Source organism: Dermacentor variabilis, chromosome 6 (assembly GCF_050947875.1).
Source record: "Dermacentor variabilis isolate Ectoservices chromosome 6, ASM5094787v1, whole genome shotgun sequence".
Lineage (NCBI taxonomy): Eukaryota > Metazoa > Arthropoda > Arachnida > Ixodida > Ixodidae > Dermacentor > Dermacentor variabilis.
The window spans coordinates 53,611,440-53,624,410 of NC_134573.1; positions in this window are offsets into that span (position 1 = coordinate 53,611,440).

Genomic DNA, 12,971 nt, shown 5'->3' on the forward strand with positions numbered 1-12,971 from the left:
ATTTGCTAACTAAATAAATTAACAATTATAGACTGTGAATCGTCACTCAATGAGGATGTAGAAAGAAACAATCAGATACAGCGCGGTCGTTGTGTGTCGGCTTCTTTCTATGCCATTGTTCAGTGGGGGTTGCGCATTCCATCGTGTATTCAAAACAAATAGCCCGCCAACGTGTTTTAACTAACTTAACCAGCATGGTGTCATGCTGGCACTAGTAAACCTGAACGCATCTCGCTTGATGAGCGCGGAAACTAGCTGTCAGACATCTGGAAGGGAGGAATCACTGCAGCAGCAAGCGAATGGACCTTCATGCATCTTTCGCTTTAACCGTAATCAAACGTTGAAAGCCCAGCGCATACGAAGCTACCGGAACTACGCGCATTCTGCAAATAGCGCAGACCCCTTTGAAATCGAGGCCCACACAGGCGCGCACTTCGGTCACGTCGGAAATCGCTTTCAAGGCGCAAGAGCGCGCCCCTACGACGTCCGCCAAAGGCGTCCACTATGGCATCTGCGATTCGCGTGGCTAACAGCGTAGTAGAGGCCGCTGTTGTCTCCAGTCTGTGCGGAACTGCGGGCTAGGAGAAACCGACACACCCTAGGAGCCGTCGGAGATGAACGCCCCTACCTCGCCTGACCCCTGCCTCGCGCGCGATGAGAAAGGACACGCATCCAGGCCGCGTTCCTCGCTGGCGCACACGAGGTTGAACCGCATTCGCCGGCTCACCCTCTCAGGCTTTCACTCATACCGAACCTCACGGCGATGCCAACGGCAGGAATGCGCCTGGAGTGTCCATACAATTGCTATCGCAATAAAAGTAACTGTGGGAGAGAGCACAAATGAAACCTGTTGGTGATAAAGTGAGTAATCTTTACCTTCTGTAAGTCAATGAATGCGTGTATGCAATGAAGTGGTGTTCTGAAAAAATTTTCATTGTCTTCATAGCCATCATATAACATTGTGACCACGCGTATACTTTGTAGGGCGCCAAAACAAATCGCCAAGCTCGCGAAAGCAATTCGGAACAATTTTGTGCCTGTATGCCTGAAAGTTTTATATGTATACTTCGTGCACCCTTCACAAAACATGGCATGGCCCCGAAACAAGGAGCGAGGAATAAATTTGCGACACGGTGCAAAAGTTAATGGCACGGGAGAAACGCTGCTGGCGTAAATATACGTTGCATTCCTTTAGCTCGGTCGCGTATCACTCTTTCTATGGAAACACATTACCAAGCGTGCTAGCTGTTGGAGAAGCATATAGTCAAATATACTTAGGCATTTCCAGTTAAATCCCAAAACATGCTTTTTCCCTCATTCGTAAAAAAAGCTGAATTGATTCAGACCCATAGTACCGGTTCAACTAAATCAGTGGCATGCACCTGCGATAGGTTAAGCCGTAGTGCTCACTGTTCATACCGCCGCACTTAGAATTGTGGCAGCCGTGACATAAAATGACTGTCAGTTGCAGTCGGTCTTACTTCCTGGAGCGATTTCCGTAAGTTAGATATTGTCTAGGAAATTATTCAAAGGTATATTGCTACCGCTAATTCTTTCCCCAAAAGAACGGAGTCTCTCAATATAGGCTCAAAGAAACGATGAAACGTTCGTAGATTAGGCTAGCAATATAAACACATCATTACCGTCCAAACGTAGCACTTGTTTTGTAAAACTATGGTATAGGAGCCAGGACAAGGTAAATACCATTGTTGTTGATTTAATGCGCGTGTAGGTGACGTTCCCATATTGGGTGATGCTGGGTACGCCTGCATAGAAAGTATACACCTGCTCAACCAGCCAAATAACCAGGCAAACGAAACAGAAGAGCAACATCACTGTAATTAAAGGCTGTGACGTGCAAACGCGCATAGTTTACAGAAAGGACAGATGAGCAGTTTGTCCATCAGAGTAGAAGGAGTATGCAGAGCGAGTAATTGCATGAAGCGTGTGTAGCCCGAAAGTGAAGGAACACTAAAATTATACAGCTGCCACTTGTACTTCAAACGTAGTTGAAGGAAGCACAATCTATAGAGTGCAATATGCATCAGGTAAAGCCACAGGTTGTAACAAGGCATATATTAGAGACCTTAGGCTGCAGCGCAAGCATATTGCTGGAAAACTTAATTGAGGCAGAACATGTTACGTTACTCTAGTAAATGTCCCCAATTCTTGATGTTTCCAGAAGTTATGTTAAAGTCCCAATTGGCCACTTTCGCAGTTATTTCTATCGGAGTGGATATGGTCCGGTATCATTTCCACTGAGTTTGAGCTTTCGTCCAGAGTGCACAATTCTACGAATACGTTTTTTTCGGTGCAGAACATTAATGCTGCAGTTTAACAAGAGGTGCTAAATATCTTCTAATTCTGAGTAAAATCGTAATTCTGAGTAAATGTCTTCGCGCAGTAGTATATTCGCGTCGTTTTCACTAGAACGACCTGAGCTGTCCACCAGGTGTTAGCGGCAAGCTGCGGCTTGTCCTGCTGTGTGCACAGCGGTTTTCTGAGCCCGATGTTGTCGGGTTGCAGCCGCGCGCATAGCTTTACAAATCGCTTCTTCAGGTTTGTCCCTTGCGAGCAGGCACCATAACGTGTACCGAAGAGTGAACACAGGTATCCAGAGTACGTGTCGCACATGTCACATCGCTTTGACCCATGGCACGGTACGTTGTAGTTGTTGATAATGAATTATGACATACCCTTCGAAATGGGATGGTGACAAATAGTCACCTAGCCTGCTACATCCAGAGTCAGCCACATACAGCATGCAACTTGCCACATGTTCGCACACCTTGTGGAATATAACGGAACTGCAATGAAAAAGTTGTACACATTGACACTACGCATGTGAAATGGCACGTTAAGGCGGTAATTCTGGTGATGCTGATTTATAGGCGTTGCTTTTGAAACGGAATGGTGTAAAACTCTCACCTAGCCTGCTTCAGTTATTAAGGTATCTGATACATGTTTTCTATGAAATTAATATTTATGCATCTCCATAATCTTTTTACTCCTCAAGACTTCTCTACTTACCTTGTACCGCTACCTACGCAGCTTCTATATGGCGTGCAACCTGGTGTAATAAAATGGAACTGTAATGCTAATAGCGTAGGCATAGACGCTACGCGGCGCGATTGCAAGACAAGGGGCACTATACGACGCTAGTGATGATGATGATTGATCGGCATCCCCTTTGAAACGCGGCACTGACGTAGTCACCAAGCCAGTTTGATTTAATGTGGCACACAACGTATGTTTTTGCGGCATTTTTGCATACATTTCCTTAAATTCTTTTTCTTCCTCAGCCTTCTTAGACTGCCTTGTACCGCTACATGTGCATCTTCTACAAGGCGTCCTATCTCTTACAGTAATGTGAAACTGCAATGTCAAAATTGCACGTGTAGACGCTACGCGGCGCATATGTTGCATCGCGTGCCTCCTCGCGGGCGTGGACGCGATTGCAAAAAATTTTTCCGTTGCATGTTAGCAAGAGCTGGGGTGGTTCATTGGCAGAGTAGCTGGCTCCCGCGTAGCGGTCCCGGGTTTCATCACAGCGGAAGCTGGGGGTTTTTTTCTTCTCATTCCGGGCGATAGCTGCTACGGATACCGGACACCGGTGGCGGTGCTGACGGACACCATCACTGTTGGATTGAGCCCATAACAGCGTAAGCTATAAGATTCCCTACTTGGACACGAGCAGTCTGTGTAAGGGGCGCTTATTCCGAGTCTAAAGGTAATTATCAAGGAGTGCTACAGGAGTCACTACTTGTACCTTTCTTGCTTTGGACTTACATTAGCCACTTACCTGTTTTTTTATTATTCGTAATATTATTTCATGTGATCCGCCGTGGTTGCTCAGTCGCTATGGTGTTAAGCTGCTGAGCATGAGGTCGCAGAATCGAATTATGGCCACGGTGCCCGCACATCTATGTGGACGAAATGCGAAAAGGCGCCTGTACTCACATTTAGGTGCACGTGAAAGAACCTCATGTGGTAGAAATTTCCGGAGTCCTCCACTACGGCGTGCCTCATAACGAGAAAGTGGTTTTGGCGAGTAAAGCCCCATAATTTAATTTTTGTGGTATTGTATGTGCTGATGATACCTCGTCAGATAATTCTTTAAACACCCTAGTCCTTAAACCTAGCAATGGATTAGCGAAAGTTGAAGGATGGTGTCACTTGAATGATTAAATTTTAAACCCGGTCAAAATTCCATTCGTGGTATTTAAAACAAAGCAGAAGATGTTGCCTTGCGCAAACCTCTACAGTCACCTTCTGCCTGCAGTGGACTTTGTGTCATACCTTGGCATAAACGAGATCCTAACCGAGAGTTTAGTAATCATATTGTATTTGTTAAAAAAACTTTCCACATAAGAACGCTGATTAGACCCCACGATCATTTTTCAGAACACGCATTATCTTTTACTTTGCGTTTATTCATAGTCATACCTCCTACGGTATTATTTGCAGGAGAAACACCTATAGCGGTCACCTCTTGGCTATTCAAGACATACACAACCAGGCTATTCGCATAATGACCAAGAGTTCCCTTTGCTGAAATGCTCTGTCCGTATTGTAGGATCACCTTAATCCAACTGCGTTTGACTTGTTCAATTATCATTTCGGCATTCGCTTTTCTGAATTACTTAACAAACAGCTTACTTACGAAGTTGTAGACTACAAATAAACCAATAATACAAACCGTACCAGGTTTCCACATGATTTCGACGTCTGTCTAATCCTATAATGTAACATCAGCTATTAATCTGGTAGGTAATGCTTTCAGCATTACCTACTATATTCACTTAAAATAACATCACATTTGAATGCATTCAAACATAAATTAGTCTTTCCTATTTTTTTGTAAATACTTTCATCCCCGATAATATTATTGTGGGTGAGACGTATTTACTTAGAGATGATGGATCGACAGACTAGGAAAACAGTCCACCTATCATACTATTCCTCAGTCCATTTAGGGCTGCGTGATAGTATGATGTTGCTTGAGGCACCTAAGGTGCACGAGTTGAGTAGCGCTAGAGCGGCGGTCAATGATAGTAAAGGGACCGGTATACTGAGCCAAGAAATTTTGCCTTAGCTCCCGTCGGCGCTGAGGGGTCCTGAGCCAAACCAAGTCCCCTTTTTTGAATGAAATTGAGTCGTGGTGGTGGTCATAGTCCTCCTCGGAGCGATCTTGTGATGCCAGTGTACGCAGACGAGCAATTTTTCGGGCTTCTTCAGCACGGCCCAATGTTTCGGCAACTAAGTCCTCTGTATTGAGTGTAAAGGGGAAAATGGTATCGAGACAGCTGCGGTGGCCCCCGAGCGTAGAGCAAGCATGAAGGTGTGAACATGAAGGTTTCGTGCTTCGCTGTATGCAGGCATAGGTTAAAAACGGCAAGATGTCATCCCAGTTCTTGTATATGGATGTTACATATATAGCTAGCATTTTGGTCAGGGTGTGGTTGGTACGTTCGACAAGGCCATTTGTATGGGGATGGTATGGTGTTGAGAGGAAGAACTACGAAAGTGAGAGCCTAAGCAATACTTCCACGGCGTCGGAGACGAATTGACAACCACGTTTACTGGCGATTACGCGAGGCTGACCGTGGCGAAGAATTACGTAGCGTAACAAGAAGGCAGTGACGCAAGCGGCCGTGGAGGAAGGTATTACAGTGATTTCCGCGCATCATTGTAATGTGATCGGCCCAGACGATTACCCAACGATTATTGTTCGAAGATCGGGGAAACGCGTCCTAGCAGGTCGATACCGACGTGCTCGAAAGGTTTAGTAGGCAGCGCTGCAGCATGAAGAAGGCCTTGCGGAGAGCTTGTGGGTCGCTTGTGACGCTGACACTTGTCGCAGATCGACAAGCGTTGTTTAGTAGAATCTCGCATCTTAGGCCAATAAAACCGTTCCTGTATTTTGTGCGAATGAATTCAGGATGGCCTGACGTCGGATCAATATGCATGACGCGAAGAACATAACATTCCAGGCTTTCAGGAATAACCAGTAAATACCACGCCGTACATGCTCGGTAGTTAGCAATATATAACATGCCTTCGTGAAGACAAACGCGACCACTGGCCTTGGGACCGCCGGCATCGGCGAACAGGGGGTTGATAGAGAAGTCATTGTGCTGTTCGCACTGGCAAACGGTGGCGTCAGGAAACGCGTGAGAGATAGCAGCGACGCAGGTGTCGAGATTTTTCGCGTTATCCTCCGCTATGGAGAGAGGAAGGCGAGAAAGGCAATAAGCGTCGGTATGACGTCTTCAACTTTTGTACGAAACAATGAAGCAAATTCTTGGAGTCGTAATGCCCAGCGTGCTAGATGACCGGACTTGTAAGGACGGGTAACATATACGAACTTAATGAATGATGGTCGCTTACAATGGTGAATGGGCACCAGCAGAGGTAGCAACAAAACTTCTGAAAAGCAAATACTGCCTGTCGAAACTCATAGGAGCGGACAAGACCAAACAGAACAAGACGGCGGGCTTCAAAGGCGCGCGCGCTACAAAAAGCAATAAAAAACAAAAAAAAAGAAGAATCGTGATTTCGTTCGCATCGAACGCAGCTGTCTCGTCTCGTTTCTGCGACATGGTACCGTGACCAGGATTGCGGCTACTCCTACTCCGACTGGCCAAGAACTACCAGAACGACGGGCTGTCCTCAGAAGGCGGAAGAAGAGGAGGCCCGAAGGCGAATCAGCGGCCGCGAGGTGGGACATAGAGAGCAAGGAGCGGCACGGATACTGAGGTCGATCAAGACTCAGATGACGGCTCCCCGCTAGAATGTCTAAGCGACCCGCAGCTTCCTCAGTTCCTCAAGATGAACAGAGAAGTGATTTTAAAAAAGCGAAATACGCTGAGGACACAAATCACCAACTTAGTGAGCAATGCTGAAAAGAAACTGGTGGAAAATAAGGATCATGCAGCGATGTCGCTGATAGCCAGTCAGATCAAACGTATTGCAGACTCGTTAAAGAAAGCAGACGAGCAGATGGATAAGTTCATAGCACCCGAAATAGCTGACTAGGAGTTGGTGAAAACCACTGAGTACGAGTTAAAGTTAATAAGTGCTCTGCACAGCATCAACGCGTACCTTTCTCGACAAGAAATACGGGAAACAGGGAGGCAGCAACCCAACTTTAATGGCGAAGCGAGACGATCGCAGCAAGTAGCTGTAGTGAAGTTACCAAAGCTAGAAATAATGAAGTTTGACAGAAAAAATGGCAGAGATGTTGAGATAAAATGAAATGGCAGAGATTTTGGCGGCAGTTTGAAACAGCTATACACGAAAGAACCGATTTGAACGAAAATCAGAAATTTACGTACCTTCTGTCATCACTAAACGGAAAAGCGGCAGCTGACGTAGGGGGACTACAGTTTTCCGACAGTAACTATGGGAGAGCCATTGATCTACTCAAGCAGAAGTACGGGAAAGATGACGTGCTGGTAGAAATGCACACGAAAGAATGAACTAACTTGAATTCAGTAGCAAGCTGCAACGACTATGACGGTTTAAGAAAGCTTTCACAAAAGGTGCAAGTGCACATACGTGGATTAGAATCCATAGGATTGAAAAGCGAGTGATATGCATTGATGTTGCTTCCGATCTTGAAAAGAGCTTTGCCAGTGGATACGTACATTGGATTCCACTTAAAACAAAGAGAAGTGATGAGTAAATGTTCAGCACAAGATCAGAATGTGCATTTAAGTCAAGAAGATATTCATAATGCTTGATGAAATTCATAGAAGGTCAAGTGGAGTGCACAGAGGAATTACCGATAGAAAGGAGAGAAAGCTACAGGAACAGAACTGAGAATAAGCAGCAGACATGAACTGTTATTTTCAAAGAACAGCTGCAAAGTTTTGCATATTTTGCGAGAATACTACTCACTATAGAGATGATTGATAATTGAATGAAGCTCAAAGAGGCAAGCAGATGTTTCCGCTGTACCAGGCCTAGCCATACTGCTAAAATAGGTAAGGCGAACATTAGGTCCAAGATGTGTCAAAAATGGCATGCGACGTCTATATGCTGAAGCAAAGATCTATATAACTGAAGCAAAGTACAGTATCTACTCTTGGTGAAATTGAAAATTACGAAGAGAAAACATCTACTTGGCAGTTTATGAACCTCTCATCAAGTGTTTTCGGCAGAATGCAGTTGCATTAGCAGAAGGTAGAAGACATCCAAGTTATCGTCGTGTTCTGCTGGACATAAAGGCAAGCCTTGAGGAGAAGTATTCTCAGGAGAAAACGGCACTCCTCTCTGAGCAGGTGGTACGTACCAGGGAGCTGCTGAGCAAGCATCGGGAAAAAGTGGAGCACCTGAAGAAAACTGCGGAGGCAAGGCTAGCTGACGAGTGGCGACGCCTGACCGCAGAGCCGGACGTCCTCCGTTGTAGCCTCCGTTAAAAAGGGCAGGCTCTTAACCGGTCTGCCAATGAACAGCAGGAGGAGGCCTCTACCGAAATGGCAGAGCTTATCAGCAAAAACGATGAAGAGGTTCAAAAACTGTCCTCTGCCCTCGAGGAAGAGCAGAAAAAAAACAGAGCCACTCCGCAGTGCACCTGATTCCCTCAAGAAAGAAAGAGACGAAATCGTACAGCTTGCAGAGAGCATCGCAGGTGCCAGCTCTGACTCTTCGGTTGACCCAAGCACTGCAATTAGACGACTTGCAGAAGAGAATGCTACGTTGTGACGAGAGGCGGAAGCGGCACGCAACGAATAGGAGTCTATGCTCTCTCAGGAGAAGTCTCGCTGAGGAGAAGCTCTGAGGCACCGAGGTTGACCACAGGAGACATTTGGAGGAGCTGCTTGCAAGCCAGGAGCAGTACCACGAAGTAGGGAAATTAAAAGACGAAGAGCTACTTCTATTGAAGCACGAAGTAGAGCACTACGGTGACACCCAGGACACCCATGCCCAGGAGCGGGAAAACATCGAGTGCAGTATGGAAACCAAGCACGCTGCCGATATGGAATCACTATATTCAGAGCCCGGGGAAAAGATTGAGGTGCTGAGAGAGAGTCTGCAACAAGGGCTGCTGGTACGCCATATTCATCAACTCACGCTGCAGGCACGAATAAGCGCCACATCATCGCAGATTCAAACTAAATACTGGGTAATACAAGGAAGACAGTTGATGAAGAAGATGATTCATGAATGTCTAAAGTGCCAACGATTTGACGCCAGACCACTGCACCAAGAAACAGCCCTATTTCCTGCTGACAGAGCGAACCAGTGACACCCATTTGAAGTGATCGGTGCGGATTTCGAGGACCCCTTACTTATAGAAGACGCGATAAAAAGCACTTCAACAGAGTATGTCGCAATATTTGTATGTGCGAGTGTACAAGCTGTGCATCTCGAAATTGTGAACAACACGACAAGAGAAGCATTCTTACATGCATTCCGAAGATTTACAGCGAGACGACGACTATGTTGCACCATTTACAGTGACAAAGCAAGGACGTTCAAGAAGGCCAACAGGGACAACTATCGTATGATTAAAGAACTACAGGAATAAGTCTCTAAAAGAGCAAGCCAAGGAGATCCATTGAAATGGACGTACATCGCAGAACAAGCGCCTTGGTCGGGAGGCTTTTATGAAAGAATGGTAAGAAGCATTAAATCAGCAATGAGGCAAGGTATTGGAAAAAGACTTATCAAGAGAAGAGATGCAAACAATAACAATTGAAGCTTAAGCTATCCATAATGACAGACGGTTGACCTATTTATAAAGTGAACCGGATGAGCCTCTGCCTATTGTTCTGGCTGATAAGGTGGAAAGCATAGGATTAAACACAGTACCGAAGGTGAAAAAAGCTCAGCATAGAATAAATGTGGAGAGATAAGCAAAAGATCATGAAAGTTTGTTGAAACAGATGGAACAGGGAATATCTGAAAGTACCGAGAGAGCAGTGTAACGCAAGAAAGCAAGAAATGACAGTGAACCAACGAGATATCGTTTTGATCGGCACACGCACTCCTAGATGCTTCTGGAACCTGGCTAAGGTCATTGAAGTATACTCTGGAGTCGATGCGAAGCCGCGCTCCTGTCTCCTAAAAATGAAAGAAAGACTCGTTCAGAAACCTGCGCAACATCTTTAAACACTTGAAGGCTGCTTACAATGATGAGAAGAAATCTTTTCGCGGCCGGAAGCTATTGAAACTCATGGGAGCGGAGAAGACGAGAAAGAAGAGAACAGCGGGCTTCAAAGGTGTACGCGCTACAAAAAGCAACAAAAAACAGAAGAATCTTGATTTCATTCGCATCGAACGCAGCTGCCTCGTCTCGTTTCTGCGACACTGCCTCTAACCATTCTTCTTCTGTCACAGTGTAGTTTCGTTCAGCTTTGATGGGAGAACGGCTCGCATTGGCAACCACATACTCTTCGTTATTACGGCGCTGCACAAGCACTCCTCCGATGCAGATTCTGCTGGCGTCACTGTGCACTTCAGGAGGAGCAGACCGGCCGAAGTGACAGAGAATGGGTTCTGACCTCAGCAGAAACTTGAGAGAATTCCGCGTCGCAACCATGTGCCCACTCATATGGACTATCTTTTCGAATGACGCTGGTCAATAGATAAAGAATGTTCGTGAATCGGGGCACGAACGGTCGAATGTAAGAACGTAATCCCAAGAAGCTGCGAAGTTATTTTAGTGACTGATCTGACTTAAAGGCACTGACTGCTTCTATTTTCTGGGGGTCGAGCTTGACACCATCTTTGTCGACCACAAGACTAACTACTAATGCTTGTCGTTTGCCAAACCGGCCCTTCTTAGAGTTCAAAACCAAGCTGGCCTTTTAGACGCAGTCTAAAACAGGACTTAGGCGGGTTTTATGCTCTTTGAAGGTACGTGCGAAAATTACAACGTCATGTAGATAGCACGAACATGCCTCCCATTTTACACCATAAAAACCGAGTTCATAAATCTTCCGAAGTCTACAGTGGCATTGGAAAGCCCAAACGTCATAACATTAAATTGATAAATTCCATCGGGCGTTACAACTTCAGTCTTCTCCTTGCCACCAGGTGTATGGGGATCGGCCAATACCTCAATCGTAGATGTAGTGAAGAAAAGTAGGAAGCCGAATGACATGGTCCATCCGAGGCAATGAATATAGATATTTTTTGGCGAGAGTGAATAATCGTCTATAATAAACGCAAAGCCTCCAAGAGTCGTCTTTCTTCTTAAGAAAATGACAGGTGCTGCCCAAGCGCAGCACGATTCTTCAATAACATCCGTCTGAAGCATATCCTGAACTTGTTCGGCATTCATTTTCTGCTGCGATGGCGACATTCAGTAAAATTTTTGCCCGACCGCAAGAGCAGAGCTTGTATTGATTCTGTGGCGAGCTCAAGAACAGGATAAAATAAGTCGCTTTTCCTTTTCGAAGAAGGCAGGTACAGAAGCATTTCTTTGTTGCTCGTGTGGGCGTAGGTTCTTACTACGAATGCTCAGAAGATTCGTACGAGTAAATGCATTCGCAAACGATCAAGCGTTTTGAACCTCCTACATCGTAAGTGGCCGTGATAGAATTTCCTATGGCATCTTCACAGACGGCGAGCTTCATTCCTCGAGGAAGTATAACAGGCACTGGCCAATAGTTAAGCTAAGGACAGCTCACAACATCGTGGCTCGGTTTTAATCTACACAATCAGAGGCGTAGCTAGGTAGTCTGGCGCCCGGGGTGTCTAGGTGTATTGAGGAAGGCCAGGATATCGAAAATTTTTCGGGGATGGGAGAGATTTAGTCTGAACGCCATCACAGTCACTTTGGATACAGCGCATGTCTTCGTCCCCCTTCGCTTTGATTCCCAGATATGGCCAATGTAGCAGGTATACATGCTGTTTCACTTTCTCGCCAAATGACTCAAGGTGTTGCACTAATAACTTGAGATAAGTGGATTTGCCCATCTGCTGTTGGACTGTAAGGCTGTACGAGGCGTTATTGTGGGAAATATGGTTCACAAGTAACAAAAATATTTTAATAAAGCTTTAATTAGTGATTTTAGAGGCAATATTGCATTTGTAAAATTGAATCCCCACAGTGATGTGTTGCCCAACAACAACTTCACAAATATCGTCCTAAGTATGACGGCGTGCTGTATTATGGATGTGGGCAGCCCCAACACAAACGGAAATTAAAAAGCGTGTCAGTGACCCTGATCTCCTTCCCCCCACCCCCATTCTAAAACACCACCGCTTCCCTGATTCGTGGGCGCCAATGCTACGACAATGAGGAGTTATATAAATTCTCATCCATAACGGCTTTGTTAGTTTTTTTTTGCTGCTATAGGCAAATTTGATTCGATCTGCGGTATTGCTACAAGGTTGAAAACGGAATAGAGTTTGCTTCGCTTCAATTACTAGTGTACTGGTGTCACCATACCAAAAACTGAAGGCCGCAAATAAGCCCGTTTGAGTGAAAGCTTGCGCCATGGTTGGTCTACACTCGTAATGGAGGGCACCGGGAGATGGACGTCACCGGTACACTTTTTCGCATTTCTTTAGGTACTGCCTTAATGGGCCGCCCGCAGCGCCAAAGTGCTGCAGTCTGTTCGCGTCTGTCGACGGCCGCACTTGTGAACTTTGCACTGTCGCTCTCGAAGCACACTTCGCCGTAAACAGGAGCGCCGGGTGCGCTAGTTGAGCGCCCACAGCGGGACCTTCTCTGATGGCTGTTTTTGTGTCTTCGCAGCGCTGGCTGAATGGAATAGGCGATTAATGAGCCACATCGCCAGACTGTATGTTTAGCGACACCCGCTCGAAGTGTGAGCGCGCCACACACGCGCACGGCACATGAAATCTTCCGCTAAGGCAAATAAACTATAGCGATTACTTAGCGAATAATTTTTAGCTCGCACATTTGTGCTATTATTACGGAGGGCCTTGATGAAGCTGCCGCCGACAATTCTGCGGCACTACACATCTGGTACACCGGGTACGTGAGCTTG